Source organism: Quercus lobata, unplaced genomic scaffold (assembly GCF_001633185.2).
Source record: "Quercus lobata isolate SW786 unplaced genomic scaffold, ValleyOak3.0 Primary Assembly Scq3eQI_53, whole genome shotgun sequence".
NCBI lineage: Eukaryota > Viridiplantae > Streptophyta > Magnoliopsida > Fagales > Fagaceae > Quercus > Quercus lobata.
The window spans coordinates 186,375-209,239 of record NW_022154704.1 but is presented as its reverse complement, the minus strand read 5'-3'; the positions used below and the strand labels follow the sequence as shown (position 1 = coordinate 209,239).

At 36.6% G+C, this 22,865-nt stretch overlaps 1 pseudogene; it reads left to right on the top strand.

The window, feature by feature from the left end:
• The first annotated feature begins 14,750 nt into the window (after nucleotides 1-14,750).
• Nucleotides 14,751-20,962, top strand: LOC115972822 (annotated as a pseudogene).
• The last annotated feature ends 1,903 nt before the right edge of the window (nucleotides 20,963-22,865 follow it).

Genomic DNA, 22,865 nt, shown 5'->3' with positions numbered 1-22,865 from the left:
TAACAATCTCCCCCTTTGGCGATCCGTGACAAAACCACAACAAACAAATGAACATAAAAGAGAAGTCATAAATCACTCAACTCATATTCACTTGTTGAATACAATAAAATCTATCCAAGCATAAACTCTTGAAAAACTTTACAAGAAAAGATTTTATGGCAAGGAAGACTTTGACAACTTGTATTTCTAAAACACTTTAAACAAAACTCATCAAGGTATCTTAGTGTGAGATAGAAATAATAGATTGCATACACGTAGAAAGATGTGTATAAAGATAGAAAAGAACAACACATGTAGAGGTAGGTGAAGAAAAGATACATCATCATATATATATCAAAGATATGCACAATGTATGTAAACATGGTCACAAGACCGGTGTACAAGAAGAAGGAAGTAAGCACTCTCCTTAATAAGATGAGACACATCTCCCCCTTATGGAGGCATGTATTTCTCCCCCTAACATGTAGAATCTTAAAAAAAGAAACCATAGATTCTCCACAATTTCTCCCCCTTTTTGTCATGATTGACAAAAGGTACAAGAAGCTAGAACGCTTCACCTGAGAGACATAAAGATGATCAAGGATGATCAAGGGGGCACAAGAAATCCATATAAATGCATGAATGTAATGAAACAAGATGCTATGGATGACAAGATAATGGAAGGATGCAAAACACACACACACACTAAACAAGTCTAACCAATTTTATATTTCAAAAACAAGTCAAAACAGTTTAGTGAGCATACATTAACACATGTAAAATCTTGTGATGGCCAAATCACATTGTACCTGACATATATCAAGAGTAGCAAAGAATATTGCATGTTGTGTGTGAAAAACATCGCAAGATTGTATAAGTGTATACATGTTATGACGATTTGAGATATGAGAAAATCACTTTAACTCACACACAATCATAACTGCTTGATGGGGACTATCACATTCGAGGTACATCCTATAACTCCCACATCTCCTAGAATATACGCTTGCAATCATATTTAAAGCATTTTGATCTTTTAGCTTTTTATTTTCTTTGCATATTTTTCTTTTAAGCAAATCATGCATGGGTATATAAGAGAGAGAAAAGAAATACCCAATAATGGTAAATATTTGACATTCCAATTTTGCTATGCCAAAGCACACAAATGTCATTGGCACTACACTTTTGCTATGCCGAAGCATACAGGTTTCATATTATGATTGGTGAGCAACAGTGGTGAAATGGTTATTTATGCTTTTCTCTTAGGATTTTTTAGTTCTACCTGTCAAAAAGAGTGATACGAGTGTTAAGTATAAGAGATAACTTATTCTTACTCATCACAAACAAGAGCCATAAAGCTCACTTGCTTAGTTATGCATAGAGATGCTTATCTAAGCTATTGGAGATACAAAGTTTAGAAAATTTTGTTTTAATGGTTATCCGAGGTACACAAGTACCAATGTACACAAACACACAATGTTTTTGTATTTTTCTAATTTTTCCTTTTTCCTTTTATTTTGAAAACAAAACAAAATAAAAACTAAACAACCAAACAAAAAAAGACAAACAACATGAAAGCATGAAAGAAATATGCATATGCATGAAGGCGTGATAGAAAGGTGCAGATGCATAAAAGCATGATTCCAAAAGAGAAAAGAAAACAAGCAAAGAGAATCCTACTTTAGATAGAAAGAATTAAAGCAAAGGACAAATAGAAAAGACAATTAAGTCTTAGGCTTCTTTCTCACCCACACAGCACGAGTCTTTGGCTGTGAAGATGAAAAGGCACGTGTCCTAATATGTCTACTAAAGGACATAGAAGAATTAAAATTCTCCTGAAATTGAGTTAAAAAGCTGAAGGCTTTTAATAACTCTCCAAACAAAGGTGTACGTCCATGAGAGGAAACTTGTGACCGTTTGGACAATTGCTTATGAGGAAACAGCTTAAAGCAATTAGGATGAATGTATCCATAAATGACTGCTGTGGATGGTCCGATACTGAATAACCGAGTATCTCCTCTAGATGGAAGAAGATTTTCTTTGAAAAGTAATTTTGTCCCATCTGCTAGAGCTTGAAGAACTCCTAAGGGACCAGAATATTCGGGTCCAATACGTTGTTGTAGCCCTGCGGATATTTCTCTTTCTAACCATACAATTACTAGTACGCCTATTGTGATTCCTAATACAAGAGTCAAAATAGGGACAACCACCCATATAATTCCATAGACCCCTTTTAAAGATTCCACTCTGTAAAAAGAATTGATATCTTGTACTTCCCTTATATCAATTATCATTTCAACGATCAACTTCTCCCATAATGATATCTATGCTACCTAGTATTGTCATAATATCAGCCAATTTCATTCTTTTAACTTTAGCATTAACATCAGAATTTTTACCTTTGTCTATCCTAGCAATATTAGCCTTCAACTCTTCATTATTCCTTTTAAATGGAGGAATATAAAAAAATTTTGAGTTGGGCTCAACAACAAGTTTGGCACTACTTAAATTTTCAATTTCAGTTTTAGATTCAACTAGTTGCTCTTCCAAACTCTTAATTTTGTCTTCTTAAGATGAAATTTGATTTTTAAATTTCTCATTCAAATTATTGGCTTCATCCAATTTTGCAATCAAATCATCCTTTTCAAGCTTGACCTTTTTAAATTTAGCTTTTAATTTTGTAAACATTCAAGAGATTTCATACAAAAAATATAAAGCTTGCAATAGGCATCTTGAACATCATCATCATCATTCAACACAAGATCATGCAAATCAAAGCAATCAAGAGTTTCCATGACAACGGAGGTCAAGGATCACACTCAGAAAATTAATCCAATCAGAGTGTACCCACTCTGATACCACTTGTTGGGAAATTTAGATCCTAGTTGATAGAATTAACAAGTTTTAAACCCAAGTTGTTAATTAGATTTATTATGAATAAAACTTGTTAAAACAAACAAACATCAATATCATGTCAAAATCATGCAGCAAAAAAATAAATAAGACAAGATATGATGACCCAAGAAAACCTAATGAAACAAACTAGTTTCACAATAAAAAACCTGGGGGGAAACCTTCCCGAAAAGCAATCCACTATAGTAAAGAGAAGTTTAAGATCTTGTACAAAATCTTTGTCCCTCCCTGTAGATGAACTCACAGTAGAAACCTTTTACCGCTTCAGAACCTCAAAACTCTTCAAGATATGAACGCCATCATTTGATGCATGAATCCCAGTACGTGACTAACCAATTGTGCGGATCCCAGTACACGACTTAATCACCAACTAGAAGAAGATTGGTGGCTGCAAAGTTCTTTACTTCATCAACAATGAAAATCAAGAAGCACTTGGTTACAAAACCCTAAGGCGCAAAGACGCAGTAACTTCTTTCAGAGAGAATAAGGCATCGGTCACCTTTTGCATATGTTCTCCTTGTATTCTCTTATGTGATGGCCTTTAAAATAAGCCTTATATAGGTCTAGGATTTTGAGAAAAGAAACCCTATACAAATAAAAAAACTTGAGCCGAAAATCAGATCTGGAAATCTGAATTCCCGTAACCTTAATCGAGTAGGAGGTGTCGAGAAGGTGTAGAGCTTTAAACTTCGACAGATACAGCTATCGAGGAGACAGGAGCTTTCTCGATCGATCCACCAGTTATCAAGAGGTGTCCAGATTGCAATAACAATCAACTAAAGAGCTCGATAGATAACATAGCTGTCAAGAGGTGTCAAGTAGCTGTCGAGCTATTTGTCCAGCTTTAGTGAACAACTTTTCTTCACTTTTTTCTTGGTCCAATCTTCATGACTTTAACACTAAACTTAAACAACATGTTTCTTGAAGTATTAAATACATCATAGATCTATCCAAATACAAGTAAAGTGCGTTTTGTCAAAGGATTAGCCAATTACATAAAATAGTGACATATGTTCCTAACAGGTGAATCACATATATCCTAACACTTTGATCTTTCTCTCTCCCAGCCGATTGAGTGCTTTGGAATAGGGCTTGGTCTAGATTAGGTTCTTAAGCTTGACCATAGAGCTTTTATGGTTAGGTGAAGGCAGCGAGATCAGTTTGGACGATGGGTAGATTGGATTCGTGGGTTTTGTATCGATTGTTGGTAGGCGTTGTGTGTTGTGTGTTGTTGTGAAACCCCAGATCGGTGGTGGTTGTGGATTGGTTTGGATTCACGGGTTGTGATCGGTTGTTGGAGGGTGTTGTGAAACATAGATCCGTTGTTGGTAGGTGTTGTAAAACAAATATAGATGGTTGGTAGCTGGATGAGTCACAGAAGTGAGAGAATTAGAGAGGGAGGTGTTGGTAAACGGCAGCTTGTATTGATTTAGTTGTTATCATGGCATGGCTAGCGGCAACTAGGTTCTGGGTTTCAAAGTGAGTTTGGTGATTGAAGAATTGTGGGTTGTTGTATGTGGGTTTGGTGATGTATAACTTGTTAAAGGACCCAGCTTTGTGTTCATTATCTAGGTTTTTGTTATGTGTTCACCTTTTAGGTTTATGTTAATAAAGAGATGGAGAGTTTTAATAACATTGTGATTTCGGTTGCAAAGTTTGTTATCGATTTTTTTTTCTACTCAATATGGGTTTTTGCTATCATCTCAGGCTCAGATTTTAATATTGGTGTGTGTGTGTTTAAGTTTGACACTGCAGCTGTCTATGTGTGTTTGAATCTATGAATGTTTTACTAATAGTGCTTTTGATTTTGTTTTCTCTTCTTACTTGTGTGTTCTTCATTTAGATTAAGAAATAATTAATTAAGATCAAAGGATTCCAAAGTCCAACCAGATGTGAATTTTTCTGGTTTTGAAATTTTTAGGGCTTGTGAATGTATGTTCTTACCGAAAAAATGAAAAAAAAAATTAGATTAATGTTTTTTTTTTTTTACCTAGCTTTTTAAAAATTAATTTTTTATTAATTTAAATTTGACAAGAAATTTTAAAAATGCCAAATATTTTTTAATAATATTTTAATGGCCATATCAACACCATGTCTGCAAACAGTGCACTCCGTCTACCACATAGGAGTTTTTCCATTAGTGGGTTGACAGTAGGGACCAAAATAGAATCGATTTTCTTATTTTAGGGACTATATTAGTAGCAAAATCAATTTAGAGACTAAAATGGGAATTGACCCAAAATGTAGGGACCAAAAGTGTATTTTTACCTTAAAATTTTAATGTTTCATACTCTCTCTCTCTCCCTCTGTGGCATGTGTGTGTGCTAGGCGGCTATTATTTGGTTAACTCGTGTTAACCATGCACTATGGTTTTTTTTTTTTAGATTATCTTTGGTTAGAAGCTAGCGTAAAAGTGAGGTTTTACGCCACCAATGAATAAACGCCACATCATCACTTTGCTGAAAAATCAATACACATTAGCACTCACAATCATAACTCAATTAAACCTTACAATCCTTAAACATGAATACACAATAGACTTGAAGAGCTAAATGCCTAAACCCCAAATCTCATTTCCTCCTCCCTGCACCGAAGCTCCACCCCACCACATACAACGCCGCACTGAACCTCAAGGTGTGCTCTTTTATGATTTGTTATTTCCCCAAATTTTGAATTCTGAAATTTTAATGGGTTTGGGTTATTTTTTGGATATCAATCACTTGATTTGGTATGGGTTTTGTTGATTTGGTATGGATTTGCAAGATTTTGGTATTTTCATAAGTTTTGATTGGATTCTTAAATGATAGGTTCAAACCCTAAAAAAAATTTGATTTTTTTTTTTTTTTGTAGCCTAGGTTTTAATTTTTATTTTTGCTGTGCTTCATTTTTAAGTTATGAAATTTTTTTGAGGTTTTCTATGTATTGTGGATCCCCTGTATTGCTTTGCCCATTGTTCTTTTGAAAGGATTCATTTAGTTAGTAGAATTGTTCTTTATGATGTATTAGTTAGCCATATAGGTTGATTAAGTCAATCAGGGCGTGTAACCATTTAAAGATAAGAGTAAAAGGTATTGAGGTCAAAATTCAAAACCTGCAAAACATGGGTTTTTGCACAATATTTATGGACTAGTAGAACCTATAGTTTTATGTCACTTTTAGTCCACCGAATCACAACCCCAACAATTAGCAAAAGCCAAACCATCAACAAGACTGTATTGAAGAGTACACATTATTGTAACTGAGAGGGCTATAAGTATTTTATTTAAGTAGAATAATTAAAATATAGGAAAGATTCTGTCTATATTCTTAGTTCATTAGTCCTATCATATCAGGACAACCAGTTGGGTTTATCACAAGTGGTCTCACATGTTAGCTTGCTGGGAGTCTTTCAATAAACTCAGTCTTGCTTCTAAAATTTGTTACAATGGCATCTGCATTGGCAAATCTATGTTAGGGCTAGGGGGCAAAATTCTAATAAAATCTTGTGTGTGCATGTGTGTATTAAGTATGTATAATTTTTTTTTTCAAATTTTTGATGAACAAATACTTTTAACAACTACAAAAAATTTATCATATCCAAATTGATGTATTTGCTCTGTTTAAATTTCTTTTCATTTGTATGTTTTTAGACCCCTTAAAACACAAGATGTTTAACCTAGTTATTTAGCCAAGTGATTACTTAGATAAATTATTCAGATCTAGGTTAATACATTCAAATCACATCATGTAAGTAATGCAAAATATAAAGAACACACGATAAGATAACCCAAGAAAACCAAACCGGTAAAAAACCTAAGGAGGATTTAACCTAGCTATCCTCAAGCTAAAACAGATCCACTATAAAAGAATTGAAATTTGTACAATAACACTTAGACCACTAACATCCTATTGCTACCTCATGGAGAAAACTTACTACCACAACCACGTGACAACTTCGAGTCCACGGACTACTTCTTTCCTTGATCAATTGCAAACACAATTACTCCCACTTGTGACTTTGAGACTCCACTCAAAGGTTTCAGGTCTTCTTTAAATTATTTATGTAGCAATTGAAGCGATTACCATGTTCTTAACATGAATCTTGATTTTGATAACCCTAAGTGTGTATAAAGGTAAATACCTCTAGATCTCACAAGAGATTCAACACACAGAACATCAAAAGACTTCTAAAACGTAGCTAGGTTTTTCTTTTTATACTTGGAGTAAAACATAAAACCATACACATCAAACAGGCTTGGGCTAAGTTGGAAATTCTATAGAAAAAATAATATGCATGAGGTTCAATCAATCGAGTCTAATTTTCGATCGATCGAGCCTTACAAATTTAGTCTAGTAAATTTTGCAATCACTCGATTCCAACTTTACACATAAGCACACTTTGAGCGAGCCTAACCTAGACTCTATAATTTGATCATGGTTTGCCAACATAATACATAATAAAGTTCTAATACATTTAGTTCCTAAAGTCTTAGAATGTAACATCGTTTAAATTTTCTAAAGTTTGCATACTATATCCTCAGTATCCTATATTATCCTGGATTAACCATTGGTTGATTTCATATGTATGTCACTTTAATGAAGAAAAAGTGGTTCTAGCTCAGTCAATTTGAATTTGAGTTTTAATTCAATCTAATTTTGATGTTTGTAATTAGATGTAAGTCCATTTCTAGACCCACTTTTGTTTATTAACTTGAGTTATTTCTTTATGCTGGTTTGCAATAGGGAAGACTAAAGTTGGAGTAGTTATTGGTGTTGCTGGAAAGGACTGTTGATAGGACACATAGAAAGCATTGTCATTGATTATTAACAATATACTTCTTCCCTTGTAATCAAATCTATTAGGATGGACCATGGTAAATTTACTGTGATATAGTTTGTATTTTTCTTCTGTTTGTTGTCAAATGCATGCTAATTATGTAATCATATGAAAGAGTTGTATAATACTATAATCTATCCTAGACAAATATTTCCTACCCTTTACCACATTGAAGTTATACATGGTTGTAATTAGAAGAATAGAGTGTATTGTAATGTAAAATTAAATTGAAAATTTCAAAATCTCACTTGATCAAGATTTAAATTTTCTCTAGCAAAATTTAGTTTTGCTCAAGCGATTTAAGTTCCACTCCAGCAAAGGACAAGCAAACTTTTTGTAAAGACCTTGCTTGAGTGAGGGATAAGTGAGACTTTTTTTTTTCCTATTATTGAAGAATTTACTCAAGCAAGAAGGGTCGTGGTAGAATCCTCAGTGATTCAACTCTCTAATTCTCTTACTCACTCAATATGGTAGTTCTTTAAGGGAACAAGTCCTCCAATGATTCTTCGTGGGAATCAACCTCCAAGCTAGTCTCAATGAGAACTAAACAAATGCATTCTTATTCAGTTCTTCTTGTTACAATCATCTCAGTCTTATACTAGTTACTGTGGTACTGTTAGTAGTAACTAAGTAACTAACTGCAAAGTACACATATTACAACTCAACATTGCAACTAACAATGTATAATACTTTGATGCTTGTTCTAACTAACTCTGTACAAGTACCTACTGCACACAATTATCATAGTTGTGATGTCTTGTACTGAAGTCCTAACTAGTCGTTCGCTCAAGAAACAATTGCAAAAGAAAAAGTGTTTAGTAGAAAACTTTGTAGAAAAAGAAGAGAGCCTTGGCAACATTTTAGAGTGTTTGTTTCAACATAAGTGACCTTTAAAATGTGTATTTTCTTTGGCAATGAAGGTATAAGTCACTTTTCAAATGTGTTTATTATTATTATTATTATTATTATTATTATTATTATTATTATTATTACAACTCTTCATTGCTTATAAATAAACAACCATATTTAGGTGGGGTCAAATTTTGCTCTCCATATAATGAAATTTACAAAATTGGAGAATACTCCAATTTTGTTATTTGTAGAATCTTGATTAGCTATATTTAGGAGATGGTTTGCTTGCAAACCCATTAGCAAACTTATTTGATTGGGGACAATTATGAACATGCACATAATCCGAATATCATACAATATACCCTATACAAAGTTTAAATTCTATTACACACATTCAGAGAGGTGAGGGAAAAAATATAGCAAAAAATTTTATAATATAAAGATCAAACCCTCCATTTACTTTTACTTTCGTAAATAGATGAGAAGGCAATCTAAAACGTTGCATTCTTTCAAAGATTCACATGATCCAAACATATCACAGTTGTATAGGATACAACCAGACCTCAACTTCTGTCTCAACCTGATACAAAGTTTTACATTATTCGACCAGAAAGTTATGAACTTTCAATCAAGAAAATCTCAATCAATCCCTTTTGTTTTTTTACAAATTCTTGATTTGTTAGGCATCATGTTGAATCCCCTACATGAATGGACAAAGAGATAAACTTAACATTAAAAAAGACATTGGCTAGGCTCTAAGATTTTTTTTAGCTCAAGTGATTGAGAGAGGACCCCTCCAATATTGTTAAAATTAGAAAACAGTTGTAGAGAAAGAAAACTCCCAACCTATCACAAGCTGACACGTCATACTACCAAGTCCATAATGTACGATCAATTACAAAGCACCACGTATTGCTATTAGGTTCTGCTATCACTATTCGAAAACCAACAAAGATTTACCAAGTGTCATTGAAATAAAAGCATAAAAAGCATGCAAAAAACCAATCACACATCGGTGCGTGTAAGCAATGACATAAGTAGTCCAATCGGGTGCTGACATGTGTCACCTTGAAAATTAAGACATTTCAGCCAATCAAACGATGCTATATGTCTTGGTGGAAAAGTTTAAATCTCCTCCAATCAGGCTGTGACATGTGTCACCATTCAGATTCTGACACGTGTCGCTCACCCACCTCCAAACTACTATAAATTGAAGCCTTCCTAAGGCATTTGGACATACACCAAGACATCTAGAGCACAAGCAGCATCAAAGAAGATTAAGAAGCACTCAAAAGTACTGAAACTCTATAGGAATCAAGCCTCAAAGCCTTCAAGAACTTCAACCTCAAAATCGAAGAACATTCAAAGCAAAACCATCCAAACTATCTGCCTAGATCTTAAAGTTTGCTGGAATCAAGCTCAAAAGCCTCCTAAAACTTCAACAAACCACAAATCAAAGAAGCTCTATGGAATTAAGCCCTAAAAACTCCAAAGAACTTCCACCATAAACCTTCGAAGATGAAGAACATGCGAAGAACACGAAGAATGAAGAATTTCTAATAAGCTTATAGCTAGAGATTCATTGTAATTCTGTTTCAAGAGTCTTTGATCTATTCTTTAGCCAAATTAAAGGATATTTGGTGTTTGAGTCAGGATCACATTACCACAATTCCAATCAACAAGTCTTTCAAGGGGATCAAATTAAAGGATCACTCTTTCATAATTTTAGTGAATTGTACCACATATTCATCAATACAAATTCACATTTGTGAAACTATTTTACTTTTTTGATTTATTTCAAACTTGAAATTTAATCTTCCAGAACAACTACTCCTCTCATTGAAGTTTTAATGTTTAGATCAATATGACATTCATTTGAAGCTACAAAAGTGCAAGCCCCATGATCATGACAACACAACTGTTCTTTGAACTACAGAGAGAGAAAAAAAAAATCACTTGTAGACAATGAATGATATAGATTGAAATCATTATATGCAGACATTTAACAAAAACCAAGTGTTGCACACCCCAAATCAAATCCATTTCATCCAGAGAACAAAATAATAAAATCAGAATGACCTGTACACAATCAGAACAATGATAAGACAAGTTCATGAATAACATATGGTTGCTTCTATTCATAGCATCCCTTTTCCAATTTCTTTTAAAAACAATACATCTAACACAACATTTTGTAAAGGTCTTCTGATCGGTGTAGTCATTTGCATTTCCCCCAAGGCAACTCGGCTAGTAAGATCATATGTTTCCAGGTCAAGTAAATCAATCCTATTTGCTCCCTTGATACCAGCAATTCCTATGACCTATTAATGTAGAGGAGAAGATGTGAGCAAAAGAATTTCACAACACCCTTAAATTAACACATAGAAAATAAATGCTATTGCTATTAGTATTAGGCAAAAAATAGGACAATGAACCATTTACAAGTTTGAGAAAATCAAGGAATTACAAACACAACTCACAAAAACCTAGGAGATTTGAACTCATGATTTCACCTTCTAAACCTTATATATGGGGTGAGAGAAGGTGCTATCTAATCACAACACAATGAGCATATTGTGAGATGCCAATGACAATGATAATGTTCTACAATGAATTAGACATGCCAAAGAAATGTAATATCTGAAACAATAAATAAATTATAGGTATCTGCCAAAAAAAAGTTCTATTAAATTGAGCCAAGAGCCTTGTAACTCAATTAGTGACTCCTAGTATTTCTAAAGGTGATGTCCAAAGTTCAAATCTCCCTCCCCCAACTATTGAATTATCAAAAAAAAAAAAAAAAAAAAAAGGTAACAAGGAATAATTACAGTGATAAACTGACATCTTCTGAATTCAAGAGGCAATTACAGTGGAAGACAACAATGTAGCTATTCAACATGTGAAAAGAAAAACCATTTGTACACTAATCAGTTCCGCAGTTTCTCACCCATATTTTTCTGTTTTTGATTCAACACCCAAAGCCTATTAAGAAATTACAGGGAAGCATGAGTTCAAATATCATTCATATGGGTGTAAAAGGTTTCATTTGAAAAGTTCAGATGGATAGATAAGTTGTCAACAACAAAATTAATAATAGTGATAGATTAAAGATTGAACCACAAGCTAAAGTTGGCATCATTTACTAAAAGATTTAGAAAATGAAGTAATAGAACATATATTCTCCATTTGATGTTGTCAACTTGTCATATTTTTCAACTCCACTTAAAGAACAATTCAACTAACTAAATGAATTCTTTCAAAAGAACAACAGGCAGAGCAATTCTGGGGATCCAAATACATAAAAAGCCTAAAAAAATTCATAACTCAAAAAGAAGCACATAAGAATCATGATTTTGAGCCGAAATAAAAATCATAAGAACCTAGGCTAGCTAAAAAATAAAACTCAATCAGGGTTTTTTTTTTTTTTTTTTTTTTTTTTTTAAGGGTTTGAACCTACCATTGAAAGAATCCAATTAAAACCCATGAAAATACTAAAAAAACAGCAAAATCCATACCAAATCAACAAAACCCATTCCAATATGAATAGATTGATTTCCAAAAAATTATCTCAAACCCATCAAAATTTCAAAATCCAAAATTTGGGGAAATAGCAAATCATAAAAGAACAAACCTTGAGGTTCAGTGAGGCTGCGCCAATTCCAGAGTTGTCGTGTGAGATGGGGGCAGTGGCAGGTGGAGCTCTAGTGCTAAAATGAGAGGAGGAATCTGATTTGGGGTTTAGGCGTAAATACTCTAGGTCCGAGAGTATTGTGTAGGCGTTAGTTCTCCAAGTCTGAGTTGTGATTGTGTGTGCTAGGGTATTGGGTTTTCATTAAAGAACTGACGTGGTGCGTTATCATTGGTGGCATAAAAGACCTGCGTAAAAGAGCTATTTTACGCCAGCTCCGGACAGAAATTATGCTCTCTTTTTTTTACCTCCATTCTGTATTGAGAGATTCCATATACAAGACTTTTGAGGTGGGAGTTGTCCAATGGGTTCAATTACATACATTCATCTCTTTGCAATGTAATTAAAAGATGTTTTGGCATTTAAAATGCTCGATTTTCATTTTTTTTAAATGATAGCTCATTATAGATCATGTCAACAAGTGAATGTAATGAGAAATTGTTGCACACTTCATAACTTCAAGGAATCTGGGCAAATGTCCTTTTCGCGCAAATTATATAGTCTTCTGCCTCCTTTTTCAAACTAATTAGGGAAATGCCCCTCTTCTGTAACTCGATTTTCTCAAAATCAAGTTTCAATGTAAAACTTGATTTGTAGAAAATCAAGTGTGGATGATCAAACAAAAAAAAAGAAAAAAAAAAAGCCACTATAGGCCTCCAAGAACTTGAGTTTCATAAAAAAGCCAATATAGGCCTCCATGAAACGCCGTTATAGGTAAAACTTAAAAAAATAAAATAAAATAAAAAAAGCAAAAACATAAAAATTGCATGGAACTTGAGTTCATGGAACTCAAGTTCCATAAAAAACGCCACTATAGGGCTTTAAAATGCCACTATAGGGTCCCTATGGAGCGATCAGGCTTAAAAAAATAAATAAATAAATAAATAAAAACTTGCATGTTTTAAAACTCCACTATAGGGCTTTAAAAAAATTGCATGGAACTCAAGTTCATGGAGCTCGAGTTCCAGCAATTTTTTTTTTTTTTTTTTTGGGGATAATTTTCAGTTTGTTATAACTCTATTGTCCAAAAATCAAGTTTTAAGTTGAAATTCGATTTTTAGAAAATTGAGTTACAAAAGAGTGACATTTTCCTAATTAGTTTGAGAAAGAGAGCAAAAGGCTATATAATTTGCGTGAAAAGGGAATTTGCACATTTTGCCCTCATAACTTCGTTCAAATGGCAACAAAAAACAATCACTAGCTTGTTTACAAAATTCAAGGCATAGGGGCTCTATTTTATTTAATAAAATTTTATTATTCATCAAAAAAAAGAGGTTGAGGGCCCTATTATTGACATCGAATATAGGAATAACATAAGTGAGTCATAACACAGTTATGTTATGACCTGGGATGCACGGACGCGGCATCCAGCCCAGCGTACCCGCGTCCGACGCGGCAGGACGCGGCGACGCGGGAGGGACGCCGTAGACCGCGCATCCGTGCCGCGTCGTGCCACGTCCCGCCACGTGGCAGCTCCCGAATCGGGCCGACGCGGCTGAAATCGGCGCCGACGCAGCCCAAATCGGGCCAACTCGGTCCGTATCAGCCATATCGGCCATATCGATCAATATCGGCCGGCGACCGATACGGCCGAAACAGGCCGAAATCGGCCGTGAAAATCGCTGGAGAGGCCAAAATTCTGACCTCAAATGCGTTTCTTGCCTTATTCTTTCTTTGTTTTGTGAATCAAGTATATTAATGTGTTTTTTAAGAATATTTTAATAGTAAAAATATATAGAAAATATAAATAAAAATATTTTTAATAATTTTTTAATCGCCGAGTCCCGCTGCACCTGCACCCTAGTTTTTCAAAAATTGCCGAGTCCCGCACCCGCACCCGCACCGACACCCGAGTCCCGAAACGCACCCGTGCTTCATAGGTTATGACTCACTTACGTTGCCCTCTGGTTTGACGAGAGTCATTGCTCCAGTTTTGCCCGTATAGACAAGCTCCATGAGATAAGTTTCATACATTACTAATTGGTTGAGAATGTGTGCTTAAGATAGGAGTCTAGTAAAAAAAAAAAAAAATTAAACGTATCTTGGAAATTATGATAGTGCGTATAATATTTATTTGAGACTAACACGTTAAATTTAAATTGTTACTATGCCAACAACAACCCAACTCTTTGTTTTATTATTTGCATTATTGCTTTAGGGTTTGAAGTTCAACTCCATCTTTGTGGCAATAATAAAGAACTTCTTTCACGTGCTGGTTAGTTTTCCACACTCTTTTGTAACTTTAGTGAGCTTTTGACTAATAATTAAAAATACTATGCATGGTGTGCTTTTTGACGTATACTTTTACTAATCAACTGAGAAGTCCCACCTTTTGGCTCTCTTAGAGGACCAAGAGTCACTACTCTCCGATTTCCAAAGAATAATTGTAGCCATCTCTATATCCAAAAAGAAACCACACGGTTCTCTTGACCATCTACGCGGGCTTCCCCGCGCACTGCTATGTACACTTCCACTCCGATGTACATGTTTTATATCGTTCGCAGTCGCAGCTTTGCATAAACTTCTAAGTTTTGTCACAGTCTACCATGCAAAACTCTAGTAGATTTTTCGTTTACCTATTCTCAGTGTCCTTCTTCTTCAATTACCTAACAATTACTGTCACTGCTAAGCCCTCCTCCATCAATGATATCATGCTTAACTGTGGCTCCTCCGGCATCTCAACTGACCCAGATGGCCGAGAGTGGACTGGAGATGTAGGTATTCACTCAAAATTTGTTTCCTTAGAACAATCTAATAACACCTTTATACTCTTCAATCCCCATGGCTCATCCATTGACCATGATCCTTACAAAACCGCTCGAATCTTTCATTCTCAATTCACCTACACAATTCGTGTTAGTCCTGGCCAAAAATTCATAAGATTATACTTTAACCCTTCTACATACCATGATAATTTCGATATGTCTAAGGCCTTTTTCACTGTTACTACTGGTCCCTTCACTCTACTTAGCAACTTCAGTATAGGATCAAAATCCCTTGTCAAAGAATTTTGCGTGAATGTGCTGCAGAATCAGACACTGAACATAACCTTCACTCCATCTACAAATACTTCATATGCATTTATAAATGGGATTGAAATTGTCTCGATGCCCACCAGCCTTTACTACAGTCAATTTGGGGATAAAGGTGCACGCCTTGTCGGCCATAACTCTCAGTTCCATATCCAAAACAACAGTGCTCTTGAGATGATTTACCGACTAAACGTAGGTGGGCACTCCATTTCACCAATAAATGACTCAGGCAATCTTTTTCGGAAATGGCTTAATCACACCAACTTCTTTCTTGCTTCAAATGTAAACTCTATTAGTAATGGGGCAATTCAGATCAACTCCACAAGCATACCTCCTTACACAGCACCAAAGGAAGTCTATCAGACCGCCCGAACTACAAGAACATCCGAAGACAACAAACGTTACAATCTTACTTGGAGATTGCCAGTGGACTCGGGGTTCAAATACCTCGTGAGACTCCACTTCTGCAAAATCCAACCGGAGGTAAAGTAGAGAAGTAACTGTTAGAGATATATATTAGACATATTAGCCCAATGTAATAAGCCCAAACCCATTCCTGCTTGTACTAGTAGTCTTAGGTTTAGTTGCCTGTATATACTCATGTTAGGGTTCATTGTAACACAGGTTATTGTACTACACTCTCATATAATAAAAATGTAGCCCTTAAGGGATTCCTCAGTAAATGTAAGCCGTTAAGGCTGAAACACGTAACCCTCGTGTTCTCAGTGTTCCTCTTCTATGTTTCTCCTTCCGCATCCATTCTAACATACACAATATGGTATAACACATTACGTTGCTAATATTCATAATAATAATAATATATTTAACATGGTATCAGAGCCAAACTTCGTTCTTAGCATCAAACAAAACATCTCTAGCAAGCAAAGAAGAATATCACATGCACACCACCATCAAAAGTCACGCATGCTTCTCCGCTGGATCTAGATTCCAAGGCATCTCGCAGCCACCGTGGCGCAGTGCTGTGTCCAAGATCCACAAACTCAACCAAAGTGATGATTTAACTTTTCAGATCTGTACAAATCAACGCTTCACCTAATGAAACCAACCATAGATATGTGATCCACAGCCTCTTGCGATCCAAACCTAGGAAGCTGGTCTCCGTGAAGCCTTTCCACGAGCCTCCACGCACCGCAGAAGCCTCTGGAAAATCTCCCATGTGCCGCCATAGATTCCTGACTTCTAGATTGTATTCTGGGCACACGCGCCGCCCTTTCGGCCTCCTCGTCTGCTGATCTATGAAACTTGCGATTCCAGCCCGCATTCGAGATTACATGCACTCTCACGTGCTTCCAGGATTTTCGGCATATACTTCATGTGCCGATAACGCCGTCATGAGCCGAAAAACTACTATTGATGACATATGACATTATCGGATGACGTCATCACTCCACGTCAGCAGCCATGCAAGCACCTCCACATTAGCCCTAGTCCACGTCATCGACATGTCATCAGCCACGTCAGTAGTGTCGTCTTGCTAGCACCACGTCACATAGCTGACCGTTGATCCGGACTGACCCGACCCGGACCACTCGGATCTGACCCGTGAGCACTTTGACTGTTGACTTTGACTCTAGACCAGTTGACTTTGATTTTTTGCGTTGACCTTTGACCAAAAGTCAAAATTTCTGAAAGGGCCTATCTTGCTCAGTTTTTCACATAGATTCCAATTTCGGACTCCGTTTCTTCATTTGAAGCTCCAAAATTGGTCAATTGGCACATTCTTCATTGTGGTTTCTTTAAAGGCATTCTTCAAGGCATCTCCAAGTGATCTTCTCATATTTATCCAACCTCAAGCCTTCATCGAGTTTCCGCCTTGAGTTTGAGGGAGGGTGTTAGAGATATATATTAGACATATTAGCTCAATGTAATAGGCCCAAGCCCATTCTTGCTTGTACTAGTAGTCTGGGGTTTAGTCACCTATATATACTCATGTTAGGCTTCATTGTAACATAGGAGGTTATTGTACTATACTCTAATACAATAAAGGCGTAGCCCTTAGGGATTCCTCCGTGGATGTAGGCCGTCAAGGCTGAACCACGTAACCCTTGTGTTTTCGGTATTCCTATTCTATGCTTCCTCTTCCGCATCCACTCTAGCATACACAACATGGTATAACACACTACACGTTGCTAATAATACTAACTATTATTTAACAGTAACAATGGGTTCCGAATTTCCATAAGAAATAAGATACTGGAGATTTCTGCTGATATTATCACTTGGAGCGGTGGGCAAGGCATTCCGGTATATAGGGACTATGTTGTGATGATACCAAATAAAACAAGTAATGGAAAGAGCCCTCTCTTTATAGAGCTTCGTTGTAATGCTAATTCAAGCTCTAGTTATTCTGATGCTATCCTCAATGGTCTCGAGTTGTTCAAATTGAATAACTCTGATGCCAATCTCGCGGCTCCCAATCTTGAAGTTCCACACCCTCCTTCCCCTTTTCCATCTCTACTCAAATCACGTGCCCCACAACCACTACCTTACAAGAATTCCAAGAGCGGCACAAAATCAGTAATCTTCATCGAAGCCACTGTAGGTGTTATATCTGTCATATTTCTCTTGGGCTTAACAATTATCTGGTGAAGGATGAGAACAAAGTCCATCAAAAGTGAAACACCGCCAATTCTACAAGCTGTCGGCCATCGGTTCACTTTCCAAGAAATCAAGACTGCCACAAACAACTTTGACCGAGACCTTATCATTGGTGTTAAATATTAGCATTGCGATGTGTTATACCATGTTGTATATGCTAGAGTGGATGCAGAAGAGGAAGTATAAAATAGGAACACTGAGAACACGAGGGTTACGTGGTTCAGCCTTGACGGCCTACATCCACGGAGGAATCCCTTAAGGGCGACACCTTTATTATGTATAAGAGTGTAGTACAATAACCTCCTATGTTACAATGAGCCATAACATAAGTATATATAGGCGACTAAACCCTAGACTACTAGTACAAGCAGGACTGGGCTTGGGCCTATTACATTGGGCTAATATGTCTAATATATATCTCTAACACCCTCCCTCAAACTCAAGGTGGAAGCTCAATGAAGGCTTGAGGTTGGATAAACATTAGAAGATCACTTGGAGATGCCTTGAAGAATGCCTTTGAAGAAATCATAATGAAGAATGTGCCAATTGACCAATTTCGGAGTCTCAAATGCAGAAACGGAGCCCAACATCGGAATCTACGTGAAAAACTGAGCAAGATAGGCCTTTTTGGAAATTTTGACTTTTGGTTCAAAGTCAACGTAAAAAGTCAAAGTCAACTGGTCCAGAGTCAAAGTCAACAATCAAAGTGCTCACGAGTCAGATCCGGGTGGTTTGGGTTGGGTTGGTCCTGGTCAACGGTCAGTTAGGTGAAGTGGTGCTGACGAGACGACACTGCTGACGTGGCTGATGATGTGTCACTGACGTGAACTAGGGCTGATGTGGAGGTGCTTGCATGGCTACTGACGTGGAGTGATGACCTCATCCAGTGACGTCAGATGACATCAGCAGTAGTTTTTCGGCGCTGGTAGGAGTGTGCGATGTTCACCGGCGCGTGGAGGAGAAGCCAGAAATCCAGGTAGCGCATGGAGGCACGTGCAACATCGGTCGAAAGCCATATTTCTTCCGTAGGCAGATTGGTGGTCAACATGGCCGATAGGACGGCACGTGTGGCCAACGAATGAGCTACACAATCAAAAATCATGGCGGTGCGTGGGAAAGATCCGGAAACGCAGGCAACGTGTGTTGGCGCCTGCTACCTCGTATGATTATCAAATTCTCAAGCCAAGTGGATCGGTGGACAACAAGGCCGTCTTGGCGGCGTGTGTGATTGAGATCCAAGCTGGGAGTCGAGAATCTTTGACGACGCGTGTGAGAGTTCCAGGAGCCATTGGTCGCATGTGGTGGTGCGTGCAGCTGCCGTTAGAGGTGGAATTCTTGGGTTTTGTTCACAATATGCTGTGGAGCACTTATGTCTTGTTGGTTTCATCAGGCGAAGGATAGATGTGCACAGATCTGACAGGGAGAGGCACTGATTGCTTGGGCTTGAAGATCTGGACACAACAGTGAGCCATGGCGGCTGCGAGATGCCGTGGAGTCTAGATCCAGCTGGCAAGCATGTGTGACTTCTGATGGTGGTGTGCACGTGATATTCTTCTTTGCTAGAGATGTTTGTTTGATGCCAAGAGCGGAACCTGGCTTTGATACCGTGTTAAATATTAGCATTGCGATGTGTTATACCATATTGTATATGCTAGAGTGGATGCGGAAGAGGAAGCATAAAATAGGAACACTGAGAACACGAGGGTTACGTGGTTTAGCCTTAACAGCCTACATCCATAGAGGAATCCCTTAAGGGCTACATCTTTATTATGTATAAGAGTGTAGTACAATAACCTCCTATGTTACAATGAGTCGTAACATGAGTATATATAGGCGGCTAAACCCTAGACTACTAGTACAAGCAGGACTGGGCTTGGGCCTATTACGTTGGGTTAATATGTCTAATATATATCTCTAACAATTGGAAAAGGCAGTTGTGGTTATGTATTGAGAGGCTACCTCGATCATGAACACACCCCAGTCGCGATTAAGGTTTTCAGGCTAAATTCAAGTCAAGGGTTTCGCGAATTTCAGACAGAGGTCGAAATGCTTTCAAGGCTTCGCCACCCCCACTTGGTATCCTTGATAGGTTACTGCAACGATGAACGGGTCATGATCATTGTATATGAGTTAATGGCTCACGGAGCACTGCATGATCATCTTTACAACAGAGATAATCCTCCATTGTCATGGAAGCAGAGGTTGGAGATTTGCATTGGTGTTGCTCGGGGAATATTGTACCTTCATAAAGGTGAGGAGCACTCAATCATACACCACGATGTCAAGACTAGCAACATTCTTTTGGACCAAAATCGGGAACCCAAAGTTTCAGACTTTGGGATTTCAAGATTGGGCCCTTCAAGACTGTCAATGACCCATGTCACTACTGATGTGAAGGGAACGTTTGGGTATATGGACCCTGAGTATTTTTGGACCAGCCATTTAACTGTAAAGTCTGATGTTTATGGGTTTGGGGTGGTGTTTTTTGAGGTGCTGTGTGCTAGACAAGCCGTGGATATGGGCCTAAATGATGGGCAACAAAGTTTGGCATATTGGGCTCATTCGAGCTTTGAAGAAGGTACACTTGACAAGATCATTGATCCTCATCTGATTGATCAAATATCACCAGAGTCTTTGAAGATGTATGCAAATATCGCATATAAATGTGTGTGTGAAGTTAGAGATCAAAGATCCAAAATGGTTGAAGTGTTGAGGGCTCTTGAGTTTGCAAAGGAGTTGCAAGAAATTGCTGATGATGGAGGCCACGGGGTCATGATTAATGAGGAAGAAAGGTGAGATGGGGCAATCGTGTCCAACATTTTGGAACAGAAGTACATCACATAAAGAGCTTCTTAGATTTTTAAGTGAGAAGGTGGGGCTGAAGTGGGTCAAATCACCAAAGCTAGGTTGTTTTTTTGCAGCCTCTGAGTACAATGCCTTGCCACGTATTGAAGTGCAATTGCCGGATCTAAGTAGGTGCGGACCATATACCACACCGGAGAAATTTGTAATTGAAATCCCTAAAGTTGAAGAACCATAATGCTACAAATGCTTTCACTTTCACTTTTCCTTTTTCTTTTCTTTTTTTTTTGCCAGATAGTGGTTCAATTTAAAAAAGAAAAAAGAACAATAGGATCAATAATGCAAGCACTCTGGTTGCTTTTTGGTTGACAAGGCAGCTTGAAGAAGTGGACATATTCTTGTACCTTTTGCTCAAAGAAAGAACTATATTAAACGAACCACAAACCAAAACTAATATCTCAAGGCTGATTTTTATTCAAAAAAAAAAAAAACACTCTACGGCAGGAAATTTACCTAACATTTAAAAAAAAAAAAACCATTAAAATTATATGTTTGGGTATGCAAGGGGAAATTTACCGTTTAACATGATTTTAGCAATTATTTCGTTAGTTGTTGGCAAGTTTTTAAAACATTTTAGTAAATTAGCATCTCAAGCCTTAGAGGCTAGAGTTTAGTGAAGAAACTCAAGTCTGGGAGACTCAAGTTCCATAAAGCATACAGAGAAAGAAGAAAAAAGTAGACTGAGGAGATCTAGACCCACCTATGCACGCATAAGAAGAACCCACACTTGGAACTCGAGGCTTAGAGATTCGAGTTTCTTCATTGACAACTAAATAGTTTTTCAAACTAGACAACTAAATTGTTCCAAAAATAATGTTAAATGGCAAATTTCCTCCATGTGTAAGTCTATTCTTTTTTTTTTTTTAAAGAAAAATGTGTAAGTTGACTCTAAACCTAGGGAGAGTTAGGGAGCACACTAAAAAGTTTTATGGGCCAAAGCCAATAAATTTAGGCATTACACAGCATGAGGGTGGGAAATTGTTAGACACTCAGGATCAATTTGAAAATTAGTTTTCATTATTGCCATTCTCAAGTCTTCTCTCAAAAAAATTTTATTAAAAAAAGAAAAGAAAAAGTCTCGAGTCTATTTAAGGCATTTTGTCTTGGAATTGATAAAGGGGGAAATTTCAATGCTTTTCAATTTCATCTAAATTATAATTTCCCAGAGTCATCGAGGTTCAGGTTCAAAAGAAAGAATTCAAGTGCTACTATAGAGATCTCAGTTGAGTGAGATTCAGTGTGTCAAGTGAAATTATAAGCAGGATCATCAGAATTTGAATTTTGGTTATACATAAGAGCATCAACAACAAAATGGCTAAATGCCAAATTTAAGCTTATAGAAACCATTCAGCCCAAAATGCCCCCTCCATTAGATGTTGTAAAATGTAACTACTTTAAAAAAATAAAAAAATAAAATAAAAAACAATTGTGCTACAGTGCGGTTCTAAATGTAGAACCACATTGTAGCTCAATGGTAAAAGGTATATTAATATTTTATGCGTAAACCTTTCTCTCTCCACGGTCTCTCATCTCTCTCTATCTCTCATTCTGACTCTCAGTTCCTCTCTCTGTTTCTCACAATAGCTCCTCCCTCCTCACTCCCTCTTTCACATCTCTCTTGTTCAAAACTTTCACCGATGTTGGGTTTTGGATTTTGGAGGTTGGATCGACGTGGATCAGCCGGCTAGGTTTGGATCGGTGGGCTGGGATCGGTTGACCATCTTGTAGCTGATGTGACAATGAAATTCTCCCATACATGTCAACAACAAAATTCTATAATTCACAACTTAGTTAGGTTAATATTTTATTAGTATCTAGGTTAATTAATATTTTATTGGTGTGGATGAAGAATATTCATCCATACCTCAATGATATATTTTTAATCCACTGTAGCCAGTTTTTCTTAATAATTTTATTAGCCTTCTTCTAAATAAAATAAAATAAAATAAAATGAAAAAGCTAAAAGTAGTTTAAAACTTTATTCTTAAAGAAAAGTAGTTTAAAACGTTAAAATTATAAACTTTTTATACAAAAACTATTAGAATTATATGATTAAATAATTAAACATATTATTTTTCAATATTTTAATTTTTTTAGGGATAAT